The sequence below is a fragment of the Triticum aestivum genome, chromosome 1B (assembly GCF_018294505.1).
Source record: "Triticum aestivum cultivar Chinese Spring chromosome 1B, IWGSC CS RefSeq v2.1, whole genome shotgun sequence".
Lineage (NCBI taxonomy): Eukaryota > Viridiplantae > Streptophyta > Magnoliopsida > Poales > Poaceae > Triticum > Triticum aestivum.
This window is the reverse complement of record NC_057795.1, coordinates 444,364,889-444,383,207: the sequence shown is the minus strand read 5'-3', so window position 1 is coordinate 444,383,207 and position 18,319 is coordinate 444,364,889.

Here is an 18,319-nt window from a genome sequence, read left to right as displayed (position 1 = left end):
GCATATAATGGTGATCAAAAGGTACATGCGGAAGTGTGACACATGTGGTGGGCATGAAGCCCATATAAATAAGCTTCAGTTAAAGAAGCCCCCAGGTATAACGAGTGCGAGTAGCACATCGAGTAAATGTGAACAAAGCGCAGCTCAGCCCTCAAGAGGTTTGTGCTGAAGAAAGGGCAGGAGAAAGGAGGGAAAACAAGGACAGCGAAAAAATATGAAAGGTGGACAGAGGAAGGAGACGAACCCTGAGTCCGGCGCTAGGCGTAAAATCTTCGGAGACGGGCTGTGTTCCATGGGTTTGGCTCGAGTCGGTTGTCATATGCGTTGCGTAGACGGTATGCACCGCCGGTAAGGACTTGGTCGATGATGAAGGGACCTTCTCGTTTGGGCTTAAGTTTGTCCTTTTTCTTGTCCGGCAGTCGTAGAACTAGCTCGCCAATGTTGTAAGTTTTGGCCCGTACTTCTCTGCTTTGATATCTTCGAGCCTGCTGTTGATAGAATGCAGAACGGGATTTTGCCACATCGCGGTCCTCCTCTAAAGCGTCCAAACTGTCCCGCCGATCTAACTCAGCTTCTCTTTCCTCGTACATGCGCACGCGAGGTGAGCCATGAATTATGTCGCAGGGCAAAACTGCCTCAGCGCTGTATACCATAAAAAATGGTGTGAATCCGGTTGTGCGGTTTGGCGTGGTCCGCAGCCCCCAAAGTACGGAGTCGAGCTCCTCTACCCAGTGCGTGTTAGATTCCGTGAGGGACCGCACTAATCTGGGTTTGATGCCGCTCATGATTAGACCATTTGCTCGTTCCACTTGACCGTTAGTTTGAGGGTGGTAGACCGAAGCGTAGTCGAGCTTGATGCCAATGTTTTTGCACCAGAGTTTAACCTCCTCGGCCGTGAAATTCGTGCCGTTATCAGTGATGATGCTGTGAGGGACGCCAAAACGGTGTACTACCCCGGATATGAAGTCTATCACAGGTCCGGATTCTGCCGTTTTAACCGGCTTGGCCTCTATCCATTTGGTGAATTTGTCCACCATGACCAATAAGTATTTGTGCTTGTGGGTTCCCCCTTTAAGGGGTCCAACCATGTCAAGCCCCCAGATCGCGAACGGCCAAGTGATGGGTATAGTTTTGAGGGCGGTGGGTGGCATGTGGCTCTGATTAGCAAAGAGCTGGCAACCAACGCATCGTTGGACTAAGTCCTGAGCATCTGCCCGGGCTGTCGGCCAATAAAATCCTGTACGGAAGGCCTTGCCTACAAGTGCCCGGGCTGCCGCGTGGTGCCCGCCGAGTCCGACATGAATTTCAGCCAGGAGATTTCGCCCTTCCTCTTCGGAGATACACCTTTGAAGGACTCCGGTTGTGCTTTTCTTATAAAGTTCTCCCTCATGGACCTTGTAGGCTTTAGATCGCCGAACTATGCAGCGGGCCTCATTTTGGTCTTCGGGAAGTTCCTGCCGGATTAGGTAGGCTAGGAATGGTTCCGTCCACGGGGCAATTACTGCTAGTATTTCATGGGCCGAATCTATTATTTCATTGGCCGAGCCACCAATTGTGTCAGAATGTTCTGTGTTAGGTGATGCAGTTTGTTTCGGATTGTTATTTCCGGACTCCCCTTCCCATAATACGGATGGCTTAAAGAGCCGCTCCAGGAAGATGTTTGGAGGAACGGCGTCGCGTTTTGCGGCGATGCGTGCTAACACATCTGCTGCCTGGTTATTATCCCGGGCTATGTGGTGGAATTCGAGTCCCTCAAACCGGGGTGACATTTTTAGCACAACGTTACGGTAGGCTGCCATTTTTGGATCCTTGGCGTCAAAGCCTCCATTTATTTGGGATATTGCAAGGTTCGAATCCCTGCGCACCTCTAGGCATTGAATACCCATGGATATTGCCATCCGGAGGCCATGTAGAAGGGCCTCGTATTCGGCTGCATTGTTGGAGTCCATGTACATTATTTGAAGTACGTATTGGACTGTGTCTCTGGTTGGGGATGTTAGGACGATGCCAGCCCCCAAGCCCGCCAACATTTTGGAGCCGTCGAAATGCGTGATCCAATTGGAGTATGCGCCGTACTCTTTAGGGAGTTCGGCTTCGGTCCATTCGGCAACGAAGTCAGCCAGGACTTGCGACTTTATAGCTCGCCGTGGTTTGTAGGTTATGTCAAATGGTAAGAGCTCGATGGCCCATTTTGCAATCCTGCCCGTCGCATCGCGATTGTTTATAATATCGTTGAGAGGTACTTCGGAGGCCACCGTTATGGAACACTCTTGAAAGTAGTGTCGCGGCTTCCGGGATGCCATGAACACCGCATACGCTATCTTTTGATAATGTGGGTACCGGGACTTGCATGGAGTCAAGATAGCGGATACGTAGTACATTGGTTTTTGGAGAGGGAATTTGTGCCCTTCTGTTTCTCGTTCGACGACGAGTACCGCGCTGGCAACTTGATGTATTGCTGCGATATATAATAGCATTGGTTCGCCCAGGTTGGGCGCGGCCAGGACCAGATTTGTTGCCAATACGGCTTTGATTTTTTCGAGTCCGGCCATGGCAGCATCCGTCCATTCGAAATGTTTGGTGCGCCGGAGGAGGCGATAAAGGGGCAGTGCCTTTTCTCCCAAACGGTAGATGAAGCGGCTTAGAGCCGCCACGCATCCGGTTAGCTTTTGTATTTGCTTCAGGTCTTTTGGGATATCCAATTGTGACCGAGCTCGGATTTTGGCCGGGTTTGCTTCAATTCCTCTACCGGATACAATGAAGCCCAAGAGCTTTCAGGCTGGTACGGCGAAAACACATTTTTCCGGGTTGAGCTTAATGTCATATGCTCGGAGGTTGTCAAATGTCACCCTCAAGTCGTCTACTAGAGTATCGACGTGTTTGGTCTTGACGACCACATCGTCTACGTATGCCTCGACTGTTTTGCCTATCTGGGTGGCCAGACATGTCTGAATCATGCATTGATATGTTGCGCCGGCGTTTTTGAGTCCGAAGGGCATTGTGTTGAAGCAGAATGGTCCATATGGAGTAATAAATGCTGTTGCAGCCTGGTCTTTTTTCCGCCATCTTGATTTGATGGTATCCGGAGTATGCGTCGAGGAAGCACAATGAATCGTGCCCTGCGGTAGCATCGATGATTTGTCCTCTCCCATTGCCTGTCTTTTCGGTTCGGAAAATCGCCGAAGAGCCTGTTTGACTGGCTTGAATCCTTTTAGGATATTTAGGCTGTGCTCTGCCATCCTGCATGGGATTCCTGGCATGTCTGAAGGGTGCCAGGCGAAAATGTCCCAATTTTCCCGAAGGAATTCTCGTAGTGCGGCTTCTACACCAGGATTTAATTGTGCCCCAATGGAGGCCGTCTTTGTGGGGTCTGTTGGATGGACCGGGAATTCGACTATTTCGTCTGCTGGTTTAAAGGAGGTGGATTTGGACCTCTTATCGAGTATCACATCGTCCCTATCCACCGTGGAGCGCAGCGCAGTTAGTTCCTCTGCCGCTAAGGCTTCGGATAATGCCTCTAGGGCTAGTGCGGCTGTCTTATTTTCAGCGCGGAGTGCTGTATCTGGATCACTGGCAAGAGTGATTATTCCATTGGGTCCAGGCATCTTGAGCTTCATGTACCCGTAATGGGGTATAGCTTGGAAGATTGTGAATGGCTCTCGCCCTAACAAGGCGTGATATCCGCTGCCGAATAGGGCCACTTGGAATGTGACCTCTTCGGACCTGTAGTTGTCCTGCGAGCCGAACACTACATCTACCATGATTTTTCCTATGCAGCGTACTTCTCGACTGGGGATTATTCCCCTGAAGGTTGTGCTGCTTCGCTCAATGCGACTCCAGTCAATTTCCATTTTTTGAAGGGTTTCTTCATAGATGAGGTTTAATCCACTGCCGCCATCCATGAGTACCTTGGTAAGACGAAAGCCGTCCACTATTGGACTGAGGACCAATGCGGCTGGTGCTCTGGCTATTCGGAATTTAGGTTCGTCGCTGGCATTGAAGGTGATAGTCGTGTCGCTCCATGGATTTGCTGTTGCTACTTGGTAGACTTCGGCGAGGCTGCGGATTGTTCGTTTTCGCATGTTATTTGATGCGAAAGTCTCGAAGACTGTTAATACCGTACTGGTACTGCTGGGCTGGTTGTCCGGGGCTAAAAAGCCTTCGCCACTTTTGGCCACCTGCTGTAGTATCCAACATGCTCGAAGGCTATGTGTTGGAGTGGCGCCCTTCGTACTGTGGATTTTGCAGGGTCCGTTGAGCCATCCCTCCAGTACGGTTCCGTACCCTTTAGGTTTTTTTTTGCTTTTTGATTTTTAACCCAGGTGCTTGAGTATGACACACTCTTTTATTTCGAACTGGGGTTGTATTCAGGGCCGGATTGTCCCAGAACCTAGTTTTGGTTTTCCAGGCACTCTCCATCGCACAGTATTTTTGTACAATGGTCGCAAGGTCGGCGAAGCATGTAACTTCGCGACGACTGATGGAGTTTATGATTCCCTTGTCCGTGCAATTGTTGCAGAAAATTGAAATCACGCTTTCTTCACGGCAATCCTTTATCCTGTTCATAACCAGGAGGAATATGGCCCAGTAACGATGTACTGTTTCATCGGGCTCTTGCCGTACTTGAGATAGATCGCTTATGTTTGGGTGGGCGGGTGGAATTAAGTTTGGAACCCCGCCCGATCTGAGGCTTGAAGGCCAAGAGGTTTCCGAATTTGGAAGCTTGGTTTGTTGGATACTTTCCAACGAACCTAGTCCGATGCCTGACTCTAGGTTCAGTATTTGATTGGCGTCCGTCCCTCCACGGGAATCTGGCATGGAGGGATCGGGAATCCGAACATAGTTGGTTTTCAACATAGAAGAAGAGTTGCCGCATTGTTCCTCTACCACAACAACGTGGTGGGTAGCCTGGGGAGAGTTAATTTCTCTCAGATCGGTTTTAAGCCCAATCTGATCGTAGTCTGTAGCGACTCCCAGGGCGGCGATGCGATCCAAGAGCTCGTTTACAGAGGGGAACTCAATCGGATCTAACTGCTTGGCGAATTCCGAGCTGACGTGAAGATCGCTTTTGATGACCTGAGAGGTCATCGTTGGAACGGTGGCCGAACAGGCGGTCATAAGGAAACCACCTAGCCAGATAGTTTGGCCGGCGGCCAAAGCTCCCTTGACGACGGCGCCGTCTTTAAAGACGGGAAAAGGCATCATTCCTGATTGCGACGGCACAGAGGAACTCTCAATGAAAGCACCAATGTCGGTGTCAAAACCGGCGGATCTCGGGTAGGGGGTCCCGAACTGTGCGTCTAGGCGGATGGTAACAGGAGACAAGGGACACGATGTTTTACCCAGGTTCGGGCCCTCTTGATGGAGGTAAAACCCTACGTCCTGCTTGATTAATATTGATGATGTGTGTTACAAGAGTAGATCTACCACGAGATCAAGGAGGCTAAACCCTAGAAGCTAGCCTATGGTATGATTGTTGTTCGTCCTACGGACTAAAGCCATCTGGTTTATATAGACACCGGAGAGGGCTAGGGTTACAGAGAGTCGGTTACAATGGTAGGAGATCTACATATCCGTATCGCCAAGCTTGCCTTCCACGCCAAGGAAAGTCCCATCCGGACACGGGACGAAGTCTTCAATCTTGTATCTTCATAGTCTTGGAGTCCGGCCGATGATGATAGTTCGGCTATCCGGACACCCCCTAGTCCAGGACTCCCTCAATGGCCAATTCCCCTATCCACCGGCACGTTTGGATTAAGAAACTGCAAGTTATTTGCCGATGAATAAAAAGTTGAAACACTTTGTTGCGTCCTATTGAAAGTTCCTACATGGGGTGTCTCAACTTGATTAACCGAACTCATCATGTTGTTCATCGGCATATAGATTTTTGGGGTTGCCGATGCATGGGAGTTGGGATACATATGTTGCATGTTGCTAAAATTATATGAAGTTGAAGCATGAAGATTATTCTGAATCGGCTGGTGCACATAATTAGATACATGATTGATAAAACTAGGGCTAGCCGATACATTATGTTCATTAGATGATCTAGCAACAACATATGCATTATTTGCATCTACATAAGTGGATCGACTATTCATATTACCTTTGTAGATCGCAAATCCTAGATGACGATCTCTTCGTAGCAAGAACATGCCGGAGACCGTTCAAAGCTTCGTCCCCAGCGGAGTCGCCAAAAAGTGTGTTCACACATGAACATATCACCGTGTACCTCCAACGCCGAGGGTGATGTACCGCAGCTCATGTCGAAGGAGACCTGTTCGGAAGCGCGGTACGCAAGCAATCCAGCGGTCACTTTTGCTGACCCGAAACCCCACACACCTGGGAGGGACCCCGTCAGGGTGTGCGGCGGCTATGGGCTGCCCTAGATCGAGCTGATCGTCCCTAGGGCCTCGAGGTTCGCCGCCCTGCAACAAGAAGAATAGACAAAGAACGAGGAAGAAGAAGGACTAGGGTTAAGGAGAAAAAATAAAAGATAAAAAGTGGTAGACGAATTGATCGATTGTGTGTTGTTCAATCGGCCATCACCCCTTAGGTATATAAGAGGCGGCTGGACTTTCTGTGCAAGGAAAAGACTTGGATTCACGTCCAAAACCCTAGTCAAATTCGGATTGGTTTTGTCCGAACTTTCCAAAACTGTTCGGTTTAAATTGGCTACACCTTGCGAGTAATTTTTGAGGTGGTAAACAATCTCGGATGGAAACGAGCCTAAAAGCAATCTTGACCGTTTCGACGATACAAACAACTTTCATGTTGAACGTGTTTTGATCAAAGGTAATTTTGAGGGTCAAATTGGTCGCGCAAAATAGGCTATTATTCGCGCTACCCATCGGACAGGGTGTATGGTGGGGCGCACCAGTTTTTGCCTCGTGACAGGGCTGTATTCCGATGGCTCTAACTTTTGCATACGTACTCGGATTGGAACGGATTTTATATCAAAATCGATCGTTTCAACGAGACGAAGACAATCCGTGTACATCACACTACTAGGAAAAGGGCTATAGATGGAAATGACACTAATGGCGCACCAGACATGTGGTGCGCCATTAGTATATACTAATGGCGCACCACCTTCTGATGCGCCATTAGTGTTGAAACTACTAATGGCGCACCCTTCCCACGGTGTGCCATTAGTACCAAATTTTTTTTTGAACTAGTGCGCCTGTCCAAACATACTAATGGCGCATCCACTGGTGGTGCGCCATTACTAGTTGTAACTAGTAATGGCGCACCAGCCAGAAGGTGCGCCACTAATGTTATTTTTTTATTATTGTTTTTATTCCTTTTTTTGCAAAAGTACTAATGGCGCACCACCAGGGGGTGCGCCATTAGTAACCTGGATTACTAATGGCGCATTTGTTGCTGGTGCGCCATTAGTAAGTGGGCAGCAACAAGATATTTTGGACAACCTCTCCTCCCACACTCACTTTCTCCCCACTTCATTCTCTCCACCGCCTCCTCCTTGTCTCGGGTGCCTCCTCTTTTTCACCTCATTTCCACCATAGATTCATTCAAATTAAGTGGTTAAGTTACCTTGTTTTGCTAGGTAAGTAAGGGGAAGCTATATTTATGTTGTTCTCCCTACAACAATGTGCACATGCACTTTTTATGGCCTAGCTAGATCTATGTATGTTCGTGGTGTTGCATATGTTTGTGGTGTTGCATATGTGTTTGTGTTTGGAGGTGTACCGGTATTTGAAATGCGATAGTTGCCAATATTTTGCCGGAATGTTGATTCATTTCCGTTTCGGTGAGAATTTTGGCATTAAGCATTCTTTTTGGTCCTATTTTTAGGGAAAGTCATGCCAAATTTTTCTTGGTTCTAAAATATCGTTTTGCTCTACCCCGCAGGCGACCATGGTCCGCACGATGACCGAAGGCATCGTGAATAGGTTTTTGAGGTCCGCGAAGGCCGAGATGCTTCAAAAGAACGAGACGGAGATAAGATGTCCGTGTCGAAGATGCAAGCTGAATAGCCTTATTGCGGACCCGGATTCCGGGCAGGTGCGGGACCACCTGCTCTTGCGTGGTTTCATGGATGGCTATCGGTGGCAAGGTGATGAAGATGACTATGAAGTCGTCCATGGGGGCCGGGCAAGAAATGAGGAAGGGCAGCAAGACAACCACCGCGGCTCGGGGGGGGGGGGGGCGAGAAGACGAAGAATCCCCAGGAGATGATCACGACGGTGATGCTGTACACAGTCATCATGTAGAAGATGCAGGACATGATGATGATGTCGGCGGAGCAGACGACGCTGGACCATCGATGGGCTGGGTGCAGCACCCTCATATTCAAGAGCTGCTTCTCAAGCAGACGGATAACGCAAGAGCTGCCGCCCGAGAGAAAGCCAAGATGGATCAACTTGAGTTAGACGCGGTTACTCCATTGTATGAAGGCTGCAGGCCCGAGGATACCCGCCTGAAAGTAACGCTCATGGCTCTGGAGATGAAGGTAAAACACAAAATGACCGACGCATGCTTCGACGAGAACATGTCATTCTGGCACGAACGTCTTCCCAAGGGGAACAAGGGCGTGACCAGTTTGGAGGAGGCGAAGAAAATCGTGTGTCCTTTGGATTTACCGCACGTGAAATACCATGTGTGCATGAACAATTGCATCATTTATCGGGACGAGCACGCGGAGTCTACCATATGTCCGGTGTGCGGTGTCACTCGATACAAGAAGAGGAAGAAAGCTCCTCGAAAAGTGGTGTGGTACTTTCCGATCACTCCTCGTCTGCAGCGGTATTTCGCGGACCCTAAGGTAGCAAAGCTCCTGCGTTGGCACGCGGATAGGGAGGAGAAGAAGCGAGAAGATGACGCAAATGATCCGGAGATAGATAAAAAAGACAAGATGCTGAGTCACCCTAAGGATGCGAGCCCGTGGCAAGCGTTGAACTTCGAATACCCAGAATTTGGGAACGATCCAAGGAACATCATGCTGGGCGTGAGCACCGATGGAGTAAATCCGTTTGACAGCCAGAGAAGCACACATAGCACCTGGCCTGTGTTCGTGTGGATGTACAACCTTCCCCCCTGGTTGTGCATGAAGAGGAAGTACATTCACATGAGTATGCTAATTGAAGGGCCGAAACAACCAGGGAACGACATTAGTCTGTATCTGGGGCTGCTGAAAGAGGAGATTGACACGCTGTGGAAAACGCCAGCCAATACGTGGGACGCCGCAGAGAAAGAATATTTCCCTATGAGAGCCGCACTTCTCACGACGGTGCACGACTATCTCGGTTACGGATATCTTGCGGGGCAGGTAGTCCACGGATTTTCTGGATGCGTAAGGTGCATGGATGACACAATGTATTGCCAGCTAGATAGAGATCCCGGGTCTTCGAAAACCGTGTTCATGGGACATCGAAGGTGGCTTCGCGACGATAACCCGTGGAGGAAACGCAAGGATCTGTTCGATGGTGAAACCGAACCCCGAAAACGCCCGTGTACGAGGAGCGGCGAGGAAATAGACAAGCTGTTGAAAAATTGGAAAGACTGCCCACTGCCGGGAAAGAAGCAAAAGGCGCCAGAGCCGCTGCTGAAGGTATGGAAAACGAGGTCTGTTTTCTGGGACTTGCCGTACTGGAAGATCCACCGTGTGCCTCACAGCCTTGATGTCATGCATATCACGAAGAACGTGTGCGAGAGTCTGCTTGAAAGCAAGGGCAGACTTGAAATCAATGGGCATCAGGCACGAGCTTCACGCTATATATGATGATGATGATGATGATGATGATGATGATGATGAGGCGAAGCAGGACACAGAAAGTCGTCACAAAGGCAAAAAGGCCAAGAAGACCGGAAATGACTACGCTCCCGCGTGCTTCACTCTAAGCCAGGAGGAGATCGAGCAGTTTTTCACCTGCCTCCTAGGAGTAAAACTTCCTTACGGTTACGCGGGGAAGATAAGCAGATACCTAGACCCAGCGAAGCAGAAGTTCAGCGGGATGAAGTCTCACGACTGTCACGTGCTGATGACGCAGATACTTCCAGTTGCAATCCGTGGGATCATGGACACGCACGTCCGTGAAATGCTATTTGGCCTATGCAACTTCTTTGACGTCATCTCTCGGAAGTCGATTGGCGTGAGGCAACTCAGAAGGCTACAGGAAGAGATCGTGGTGATACTATGCGAGCTTGAGATGTACTTCCCGCCCGCATTCTTCGACGTTATGGTGCATCTGCTGGTCCATATAATGGAGGATATCATCCAACTCGGGCCAACGTTCCTGCACAGCATGATGCCGTTCGAAAGGATGAATGGTGTCATCAAAGGATACGTTCGCAACATGTCACGTCCAGAGGGAAGCATAGCCAGGGGCTTTCTGACCGAAGAGTGCATCTCCTACTGCATGAATTATCTAGGCATCGAGAACCCCGTTGGTCTGCCCGTCAACAGGCACCTCGGCAGGCTCGCTGGATGGGGTCACCGTGAGGGTCGCCGCGAAATGCATGTCGACTTCGAGGGTCGACTCACCGACTTTGAAAGAGCAAACCTAGTCGCGCTACAACACATAGACGTGGTCGATCCTTGGGTGGTAGAGCACAAAACCTTTATTAAGAAGACGTACAATGACCGAGGCCAACAGAGGACGGACGGAGATATACTCAAAGAGCACAACTCATGTTTCACGCGTTGGTTCAAGCAGAAGCTTCTGTCGTACCCTTTACATGAGGATTCTTCCGCGGAAGAACAACTCATATTCGCCTTGTCACAGGGCGCCGAGCACAACCTGATGACCTATGAGGCGTACGATATCAACGGCTACATATTCTACACCGAGGCCAAGGACATGAAGAGCGATGGTTATCAGAACTCCGGGGTAACGATGGAATCCTACACCGGTAACGACAAGGACAGATACTACGGAAGGATCGAGGAGATCTAGGAGCTGAGCTACGCTGGAGAGAAGGTCCCGATGTTCCGTGTCAGATGGGCCAAGAGCGTCCTAAAAGAAGACCGGTATTTCACCACCATGGTTATACCCGAAGCCAAATCCAAGACCGCGGGCGCAAACGTCACCGCGAAAAATGAGCCATGGGTACTGGCTTCCCAAGTGGACCAATGCTTCTTCATTACCGACCCGTCAAAGACCAGTCGTGTTGTCATGAGGAGAGGCAAAAGGAAGATCATCGGAATGGATGGAGTAGCCAATGAGCAAGATTTTAGGATGCCTCGGTGTCGACAAACCCTAAATGATGAGACCATGATCTTGTTCCTTGACAATAACCAACTTTTTGACCAAACTTTGTTTCTATTTAGAGAGAAACATGGCCCACAACAATGAGGCCAGGGGTTCGGGCGGCAAGGCATTCTGGGAGCTGTCCCAGGAGATGGAGGAACAACCTCACTTGTATGAGGCCGCCGCCTTCCCCACCGATCCTGAGACCACGGATGGTGCTGCCGAGGATGACCACACTGATGCCACCACTGATGGTGCCGCCGAGGATGCCACCACTGATGATGGCGGCGCACGCACAGATGGCAGCCAACCGAAGAGGCAACGGAAGGACCGGCGCCCGATCGTGCTCCGCACCCTCAAGGAGGAAGTTACTGAAGTGGACTCCAACGGGAATCCAACGGCGCCCAAACGAATAGTCAAGGGGTACTCGCTTCAGCTCGGGTGCATTGTCCGGAGCACCGTCTCGATCAACACCGAGAACCTGAGGCATCCTGACCGAGGGAATTTGCGCAACCTCCTCTTCACGAAGCTGCACGAATGATACAAGTTCCCCGCTGAATTTGAAAACACAAGCCTCAAAGGGAATAAAGTGAACAATGCTGCCCTCACGAAGATGAGCAAGGCCCTGTCTACTTGGAAAAGCAATGTGAAGAGAATGATTGAGAAAGGTGAGAGTTATCAGAAGATCAAGGAGAAAAATCCTTCGATCACCGAAGATGACTACAACGACTTCAAGATCAATTGCTCAAGCACCGCAAGCTCCCAATCAAGTGAGTGGGGGAAACAAATGCGGGAGCTGAACATAGGGGAACACACACTCGATCCCGGCGGTTACAGAGTGGCGGAGCCTATATGGGACAAGGAGGAGGCGGACCGTGCCGAGCAAGGCCTACCGCCCCTCTTCAATAAATACGGTGACAAGCAGACCAGGAACTTTGTCAGGGCCCGGTACAAGAAGGACCCGAAAACAAAGGAGCTTACCACGGATCCGAAGACCAGGTAGCTTGAGCTTGTTCTGGTAAGGAATACACCCCCGCGTAATTAGCTCCATATGGTTGCATTCTAATTAATGAAGCCAAATTTCTAAATGGTTCACATTCCTTCCGCAGGCGACTAAAAGCAGTAGCGCGAGGTCGACTAAGAGCAACCCTTGGGACACCACTCTAAATAGGGGGTTGAATGTAATGAAGAACAAGGATAAGCTCAGTAAGCCGACATCAGCTGGTCGTGTGGCCGGCAAAGGCTTGTCGACAAAATGGGGGTCATACTATACCGCTGGTGTGCGGAAGGAGAAAAAGACCAGCCCGGAAAGCCAGGCGCGAGAGGTTCAAGAACTCAAGGCACAGGTGGCGCGGATTCCGGAGATTGTCCAAGAGCAAGTGGAACAACGACTCGGAGCGACGATCACCGCCCTTGTGCCTACCTTGATCTCGGGGTTGAGTGCGTGGATTGCGGGTGGCCAACAGGGGCCGCCCCCGATTCCTAGCTTCACGGCCAGCAACTCGCATAATGCGATGGCGGGGCCATTGGTGCCTCCGGCGGAGGCAACATTGGTGTCTCCGACGCCGGCACGGGAGCTTAATGCACCCGGGTGTACGCCGGCCGGCACCTCTGCAGCAAGCGGCACCTCCGTCAACTGCACGCCCGCCGTTGGCGGTTCGTCGACATTAGCCGAGCTCGACGCCATCATCATGATAACTAATTAAGCCTCTCTCGGCCAAGGACTTCATCTCCTTGCCTTTGACTGGGCATCCCTGACGCCCTACATGTTTTCGCAGGGCGCCGCCGACTTTCCGTGCACTCTCCTCCACTTCGTGAACAACGAGTTGGTCGATGTCGCCAAGGGCAAAATCGTTCAACCGGGCAACCCCTTGTTCCACGGTACCCAGATGCCACCCAACTTGTTTAGGGTTCAACTGGTTCGGGTGCTCCCAGGCTGCGACGACTTGTTACCTCCGATTCGACCCGTCGGCGCCCACGATGAAGACGTGATGACCCTCAGCGCCTGCCTGAGCTGGCCCCTGCTTTGGCCGAAGAGCCAGATTCGTTTGGGGGCGGGGGACACCACCCCAAAGACAACACCGCCAGTTGTGCCGGCGCCAAGTCGGCCCCATGGCAAGACCGCCGTAACGGTGCCGGACATCCCTATGCCACTGGATCCAAACATGCATATGGCACAGGATCAGAGCGACGACGACGACGACGATGATACATTTGGCAACGTCGATCAGTACTTTGCCGATCATGGGTACGATGGCGACTTCATGGGGCCTCCTTCTCAAGAACCAAACCCAACAAAAGACGTGTGCGATCTAGCTGGTACCGCGGAGAAGCCAAGTTGCAACAGGCGCCATCTGACGTTCAGCTCTCAAGAGACGCCTCCAGCTGCCGACTTCACCGAGCCTCAGATAGGCGAGGTGCGAAATATTATCAGCCCCAACACACTCAAGAAGGCGGTCTGTGAGCAGAACTCGGTCCCATTACAGGAGAAGAAGAAGGCACGCAAAAGAATGACTAAGAAGGGTGCGAGCCAGCCGGCACCGAGTACGATCCGTGCTCAGGACGGGCCACCTTCACCGCAGGATATCTCGAGGAGGGTGCATGTGGCGGGTAGGGTGATGCTACCGACAAATATGCTCAATGCTGCAACCGGTGCTATGCGGAGTCTGCATGACAGTGTTCTTTCTTTGGAGAAGCGGCGTCTCAGGGAGAAGGATGTGGCATACCCAGTTTTCGCGGCCAAGGTGCCAGAGGGCAAGGGCTTTGTGGATAACTCCATCGGGCGTACGATCGTCCTGCATTTTGATGACATCCACGCTATGTTGAACCTTCATCCGCTGCACTACACCTTTGTTCGGCTATTTTCGCTGAGTATGGAGATGCGGATCATTCGCGACAAGACCCCGGACATCGTGATAGTCGACCCCTTCTACATGCGTGCCAAGATCTTGGGCAGCGCTGGGGACCGGCAAGTCGCGAGTTCTTACCTCGAAGGCGTCATTCTGGCAAACCAAGATAAGGATAACTTCCTCGTGCCTTACTTTCCCGAGTAAGTCCTCCCCTCAACCGGCCCGTAACATATGAATTCTTACATTTCGATCGTTTTTCTTTTAACATTCTGTGTTTTCTGCAGTGACACACGTTGCACGCTCATCCTCCTAAGCCCCAAATATTCCATGGCCACGTATTTCGACCCGGACCGTCAGTCGAACGTAGACTACACAAATGTCAAGAAGGTTCTTGATGATGTTCTCCCCGGCTACGCCAAATCTGGAGGCACCTTCACCAGGCCTATTCGTAAGTACATCAAGCACGTGTTTTCCCACAATACGACGTTCCGCTGCATCAAGCAGCCGCCTGGCGGTCAGAAGGGTGCCTACTACGCCATCCATCACATGCGGGCGATCGTACGGGACCATCATCAACTTCTGCTACCGAGTAAACTCAAAGATTGGGCCGCGAGCGTGTCGGCAATCTAGGACGCGGACCTCCGACAAGAATTCTTTCGCATCCAGTCGGAGTTTGCGGAAATCATCCATCAAGATGTCCTTCGTACCTCGGGGCAGTTCTACCTCAGAAATCAACCGTCCAACAGTGACATCGACACAATGCTACAAATGCAGGCTGACAACGACCGTTATTTCATGACTCCCACGATAGACGGCGGCTTCATCCACGCTCCGGTCCCTTGAGTCGAGTCGAAAGCAGTGATGCTGTGTCTAGTTCTGAAACATCGATTGGCTCATGTTGTAATTAAACTTTAATGAACTTGTAGTATGTCTCTTTGGTTTCGAGAGTCGTTCAACTTAGATGTAATCGATGCTATTAATGTCTTGCTTTTCTCTTCTGATTGTTCTGTTGCATAATTATATATTGCTTATGTATTGTCTGTGAATTGGTACTAACGTTTCGTTTGGCTAGTGCATAGCGATGCCGACGTATGTCGTGTACAAGGGTAAGGTTCCCAGAGTCTACGATGACTGGGAGGAGTGTCGGAGACAGGTTCACCGATTCAGCGGTAACAGTTACAAAGGGTACACCACTAGGGCCGAGGCCGAATGTAGATACGCCCGCTATCTAGCGGGAGAGGGGAGGGAGTGTTGGAGGAACCGGATGAAGACGAGTTTCATCGTGATGATGCTCATCGTGATGACCGCAGCTCTCTTCTATGTGATGGTAGTTTAGATGATTGATATCGACTTGTAATGTGAAGACAAACTCGCTACTCGCGGTCTCGAGACTTGTAATATAATGTTCTATCTTTGTTCGGTCTTTTCAATTCGGAGACTAATATGATGAATTGTATTCGGAGACTAATATGATGAATTGTATTCAAAGACTAATCTTCTATTGTATTCGATGAATCTGTTGTTGATGTGTGCTGTCTATATTTTGTCAAATTATACATTTTGTAACCTGTGCAAAAAACAGAAAAAAAAACCTAATATTCATACTAATGGCGCATCACATGACAGTGCGCCATTAGTATGACAAAGCATACTAATGGCGCATCACTGGTAAGTGCGCCATTAATATGCCATGGTTACTAATGGCGCATCCAGTGGTGGTGCGCCATTAGTGTGCCAAAGCACCTGGATATACATGGCCCCTGGGAGGCATACTAATGGCGCACCCTGGCCTATACTAATGGCGCACCCGCGGTGCGCCATTAGTATACCAGATACTAATGGCGCACCAGGTGGTGCGCCATTAGTAAAAATTACTAATGGCGTGCTATTAATGGCGCACCACAGATGCGCCATTAATGGCCATACTAGGTGCGCCATTAGTAGGGGTTTTTCTAGTAGTGTCATTTTTCCATTTGAGGTTATATTCAGGGCTTAATCGGCTAAACTGTACTCTGAATATAAGATCTTAGTACTTTGATCATAGTTTCGGCCTTCGAGATGAAATCGGATGACAATGACCCAAACGTCAAAGATGTTCATATCAACAATAGGGAACTATTTCATGTAGAACACTTCTCCATTTAAGGCTATCTTAAATAAGTTCTTGATTGTGCCAAAATCTGGTGTCAACACGATGGGACCAAAATTATTGCAACATGCAACAGAGAGTTTGCTACCCCGTCTTGGTGATACCGAGTTCCCATCAGTGAGACAGAAGTGACTAGGGTTTGGAAGTGGTTGAATAAGATGAAACTCGGTGGCGCCGGATAGACAAAGTCGATGGGCCCGAGTTTGACATTTAGGTTTAGGACATATGTGGATGTGATAAAGTGGCTGAGGGTTTTGGAGCATATCACTAAGCACTTTGAGAAAGCAAGCCATTAAGCAACACCTCAGCCCCTTTTAATAGTATTGGCTTTCCTATGGACTCAATGTGATCTTGGATCACTAAAATATAAAATGTAGAGTCTTGAGATTTTGCCAATATTTGTCATTAGCATCTTGAAGGGGTTCCACATCCTCTTGTCCATGTCCATGCCACTCCAACATTGAACTTATCTGAAATATACTAGGTAGAAGTATTAGTCCAACAAGATATATGTTGTCATCAATTACCAAAATCACCTAGGGAGCACTTGTGCTTTCAATCTCCCCCTTTTTGGTAATTGATGACAACATACATCAAAGCTTTAGATAAAGATATAAGAGAATAGCAAGTAAAGATTTGGAAAGACATGCAACATGCATTGGCTCCCCCTACTTGCATGCAATCATGTGATAATAGATCATAAGAGTATGAGAATGCATAAACATGTCAGAGCAAGCAATGAGTTACATGTGTCTTGGCTATATGCATCAGAGCAAGTGATATAGATACTGGAAATATACCTTCATGTTCATGAGTCTCTCTTGCAAACAATATGTACCACAACAAGAGATCTTCATGCACATGAGTGTGATGTATATACTTACCTTGTGGTCTTGAGATAGCTTGAAGAAGATGTACCTGGGTAAACAAGGTTAGATAACACCAGGACATCTACTAGATATAGCAAGAACTAAAGAACACAAGAATACCAAGACTGGGATGACATGTAGAGTGTGAGTACTAGGTAATCTGTTTGGATATTGACATGTCCCCAAGAATTAAAATATGCAATGAATTCCAAAGATTTTCTTCCCTTAGATGTCTTTCTCCCCTTGAATCTGACATGGAATAATGGGAGTAGATAGGGTAGCAGAAATTCAAAGAAAACAAGAAAATAACCAGAGCAAGATAAAGTCATAACATATACTATCATGTCTTTCCCCTCTTGAAGACATGAGACAACTTTCCTCTTAAGAATAAGAGCATCAGGAGAAGCTTTTATGAGTGCATTCTCTCTTATGTGATAAGCTTTGATGTGCTCTTTCTCCCCCTTTGACATCAATTTCCTAGAAGGAAATTTTGGAGCATGAGTCAAGTAGGTTTGGTCCTAGAGTCACATTACAAAGCCACATGTAATATTGATGCTGGAAGAGGACAAGTTTTAAAGAATGGAGCTAGGAAAATATGTAGAATGCAAGTGACACAGATTTTGTGTGAGGACTGAAATCGATAGCACCGAGTGGTTGCAATCGATGGCACCGAGTTGATTCGGTTCAGCCGAAGAAATCAATCCAGTGATACTGAGTTCAACCCAGAGAGTAACTTCTTGTCACCTCAGCTCACTAGGCAAATAAGATCTCACAAGGATATGCAAGGAATTAACTAAATGATTTGCAATGAATTGGATGCAGGGAAATGCAGAAAATAACAGAGAAAAGAAAACGAGAGAAATCTAGATGAAGTTTTTTTGAAAGGGGAACTAGCATGCATGAGACAAATGCAAGAGCACAAAGAAACAACAAAGAACTTCATCTAGGATTGACCGGTGACAAAGTCACCTATGTTAGAGTATATTGACTTAGGAGTCAAGTGAGGACACTTGATCATAGGTCATACTCATCGTTTAAGCTCAAAATGGGGTTGTCATTTTTCATTTAAGCATTTTGATGTATTCTCATAGTGTTGAGTTGCTTTGACCCATGTCCTGGGGTTAAGCTTCTCTAAGATGTAATGACATACCTTGGGTGGTGGTGATGAACTTGGTCATGTAGTTTAACTTGTGTAGGGTGCTCAAGTTGATGTAGATCATCAAGAGTTGGGAGCACCATTTG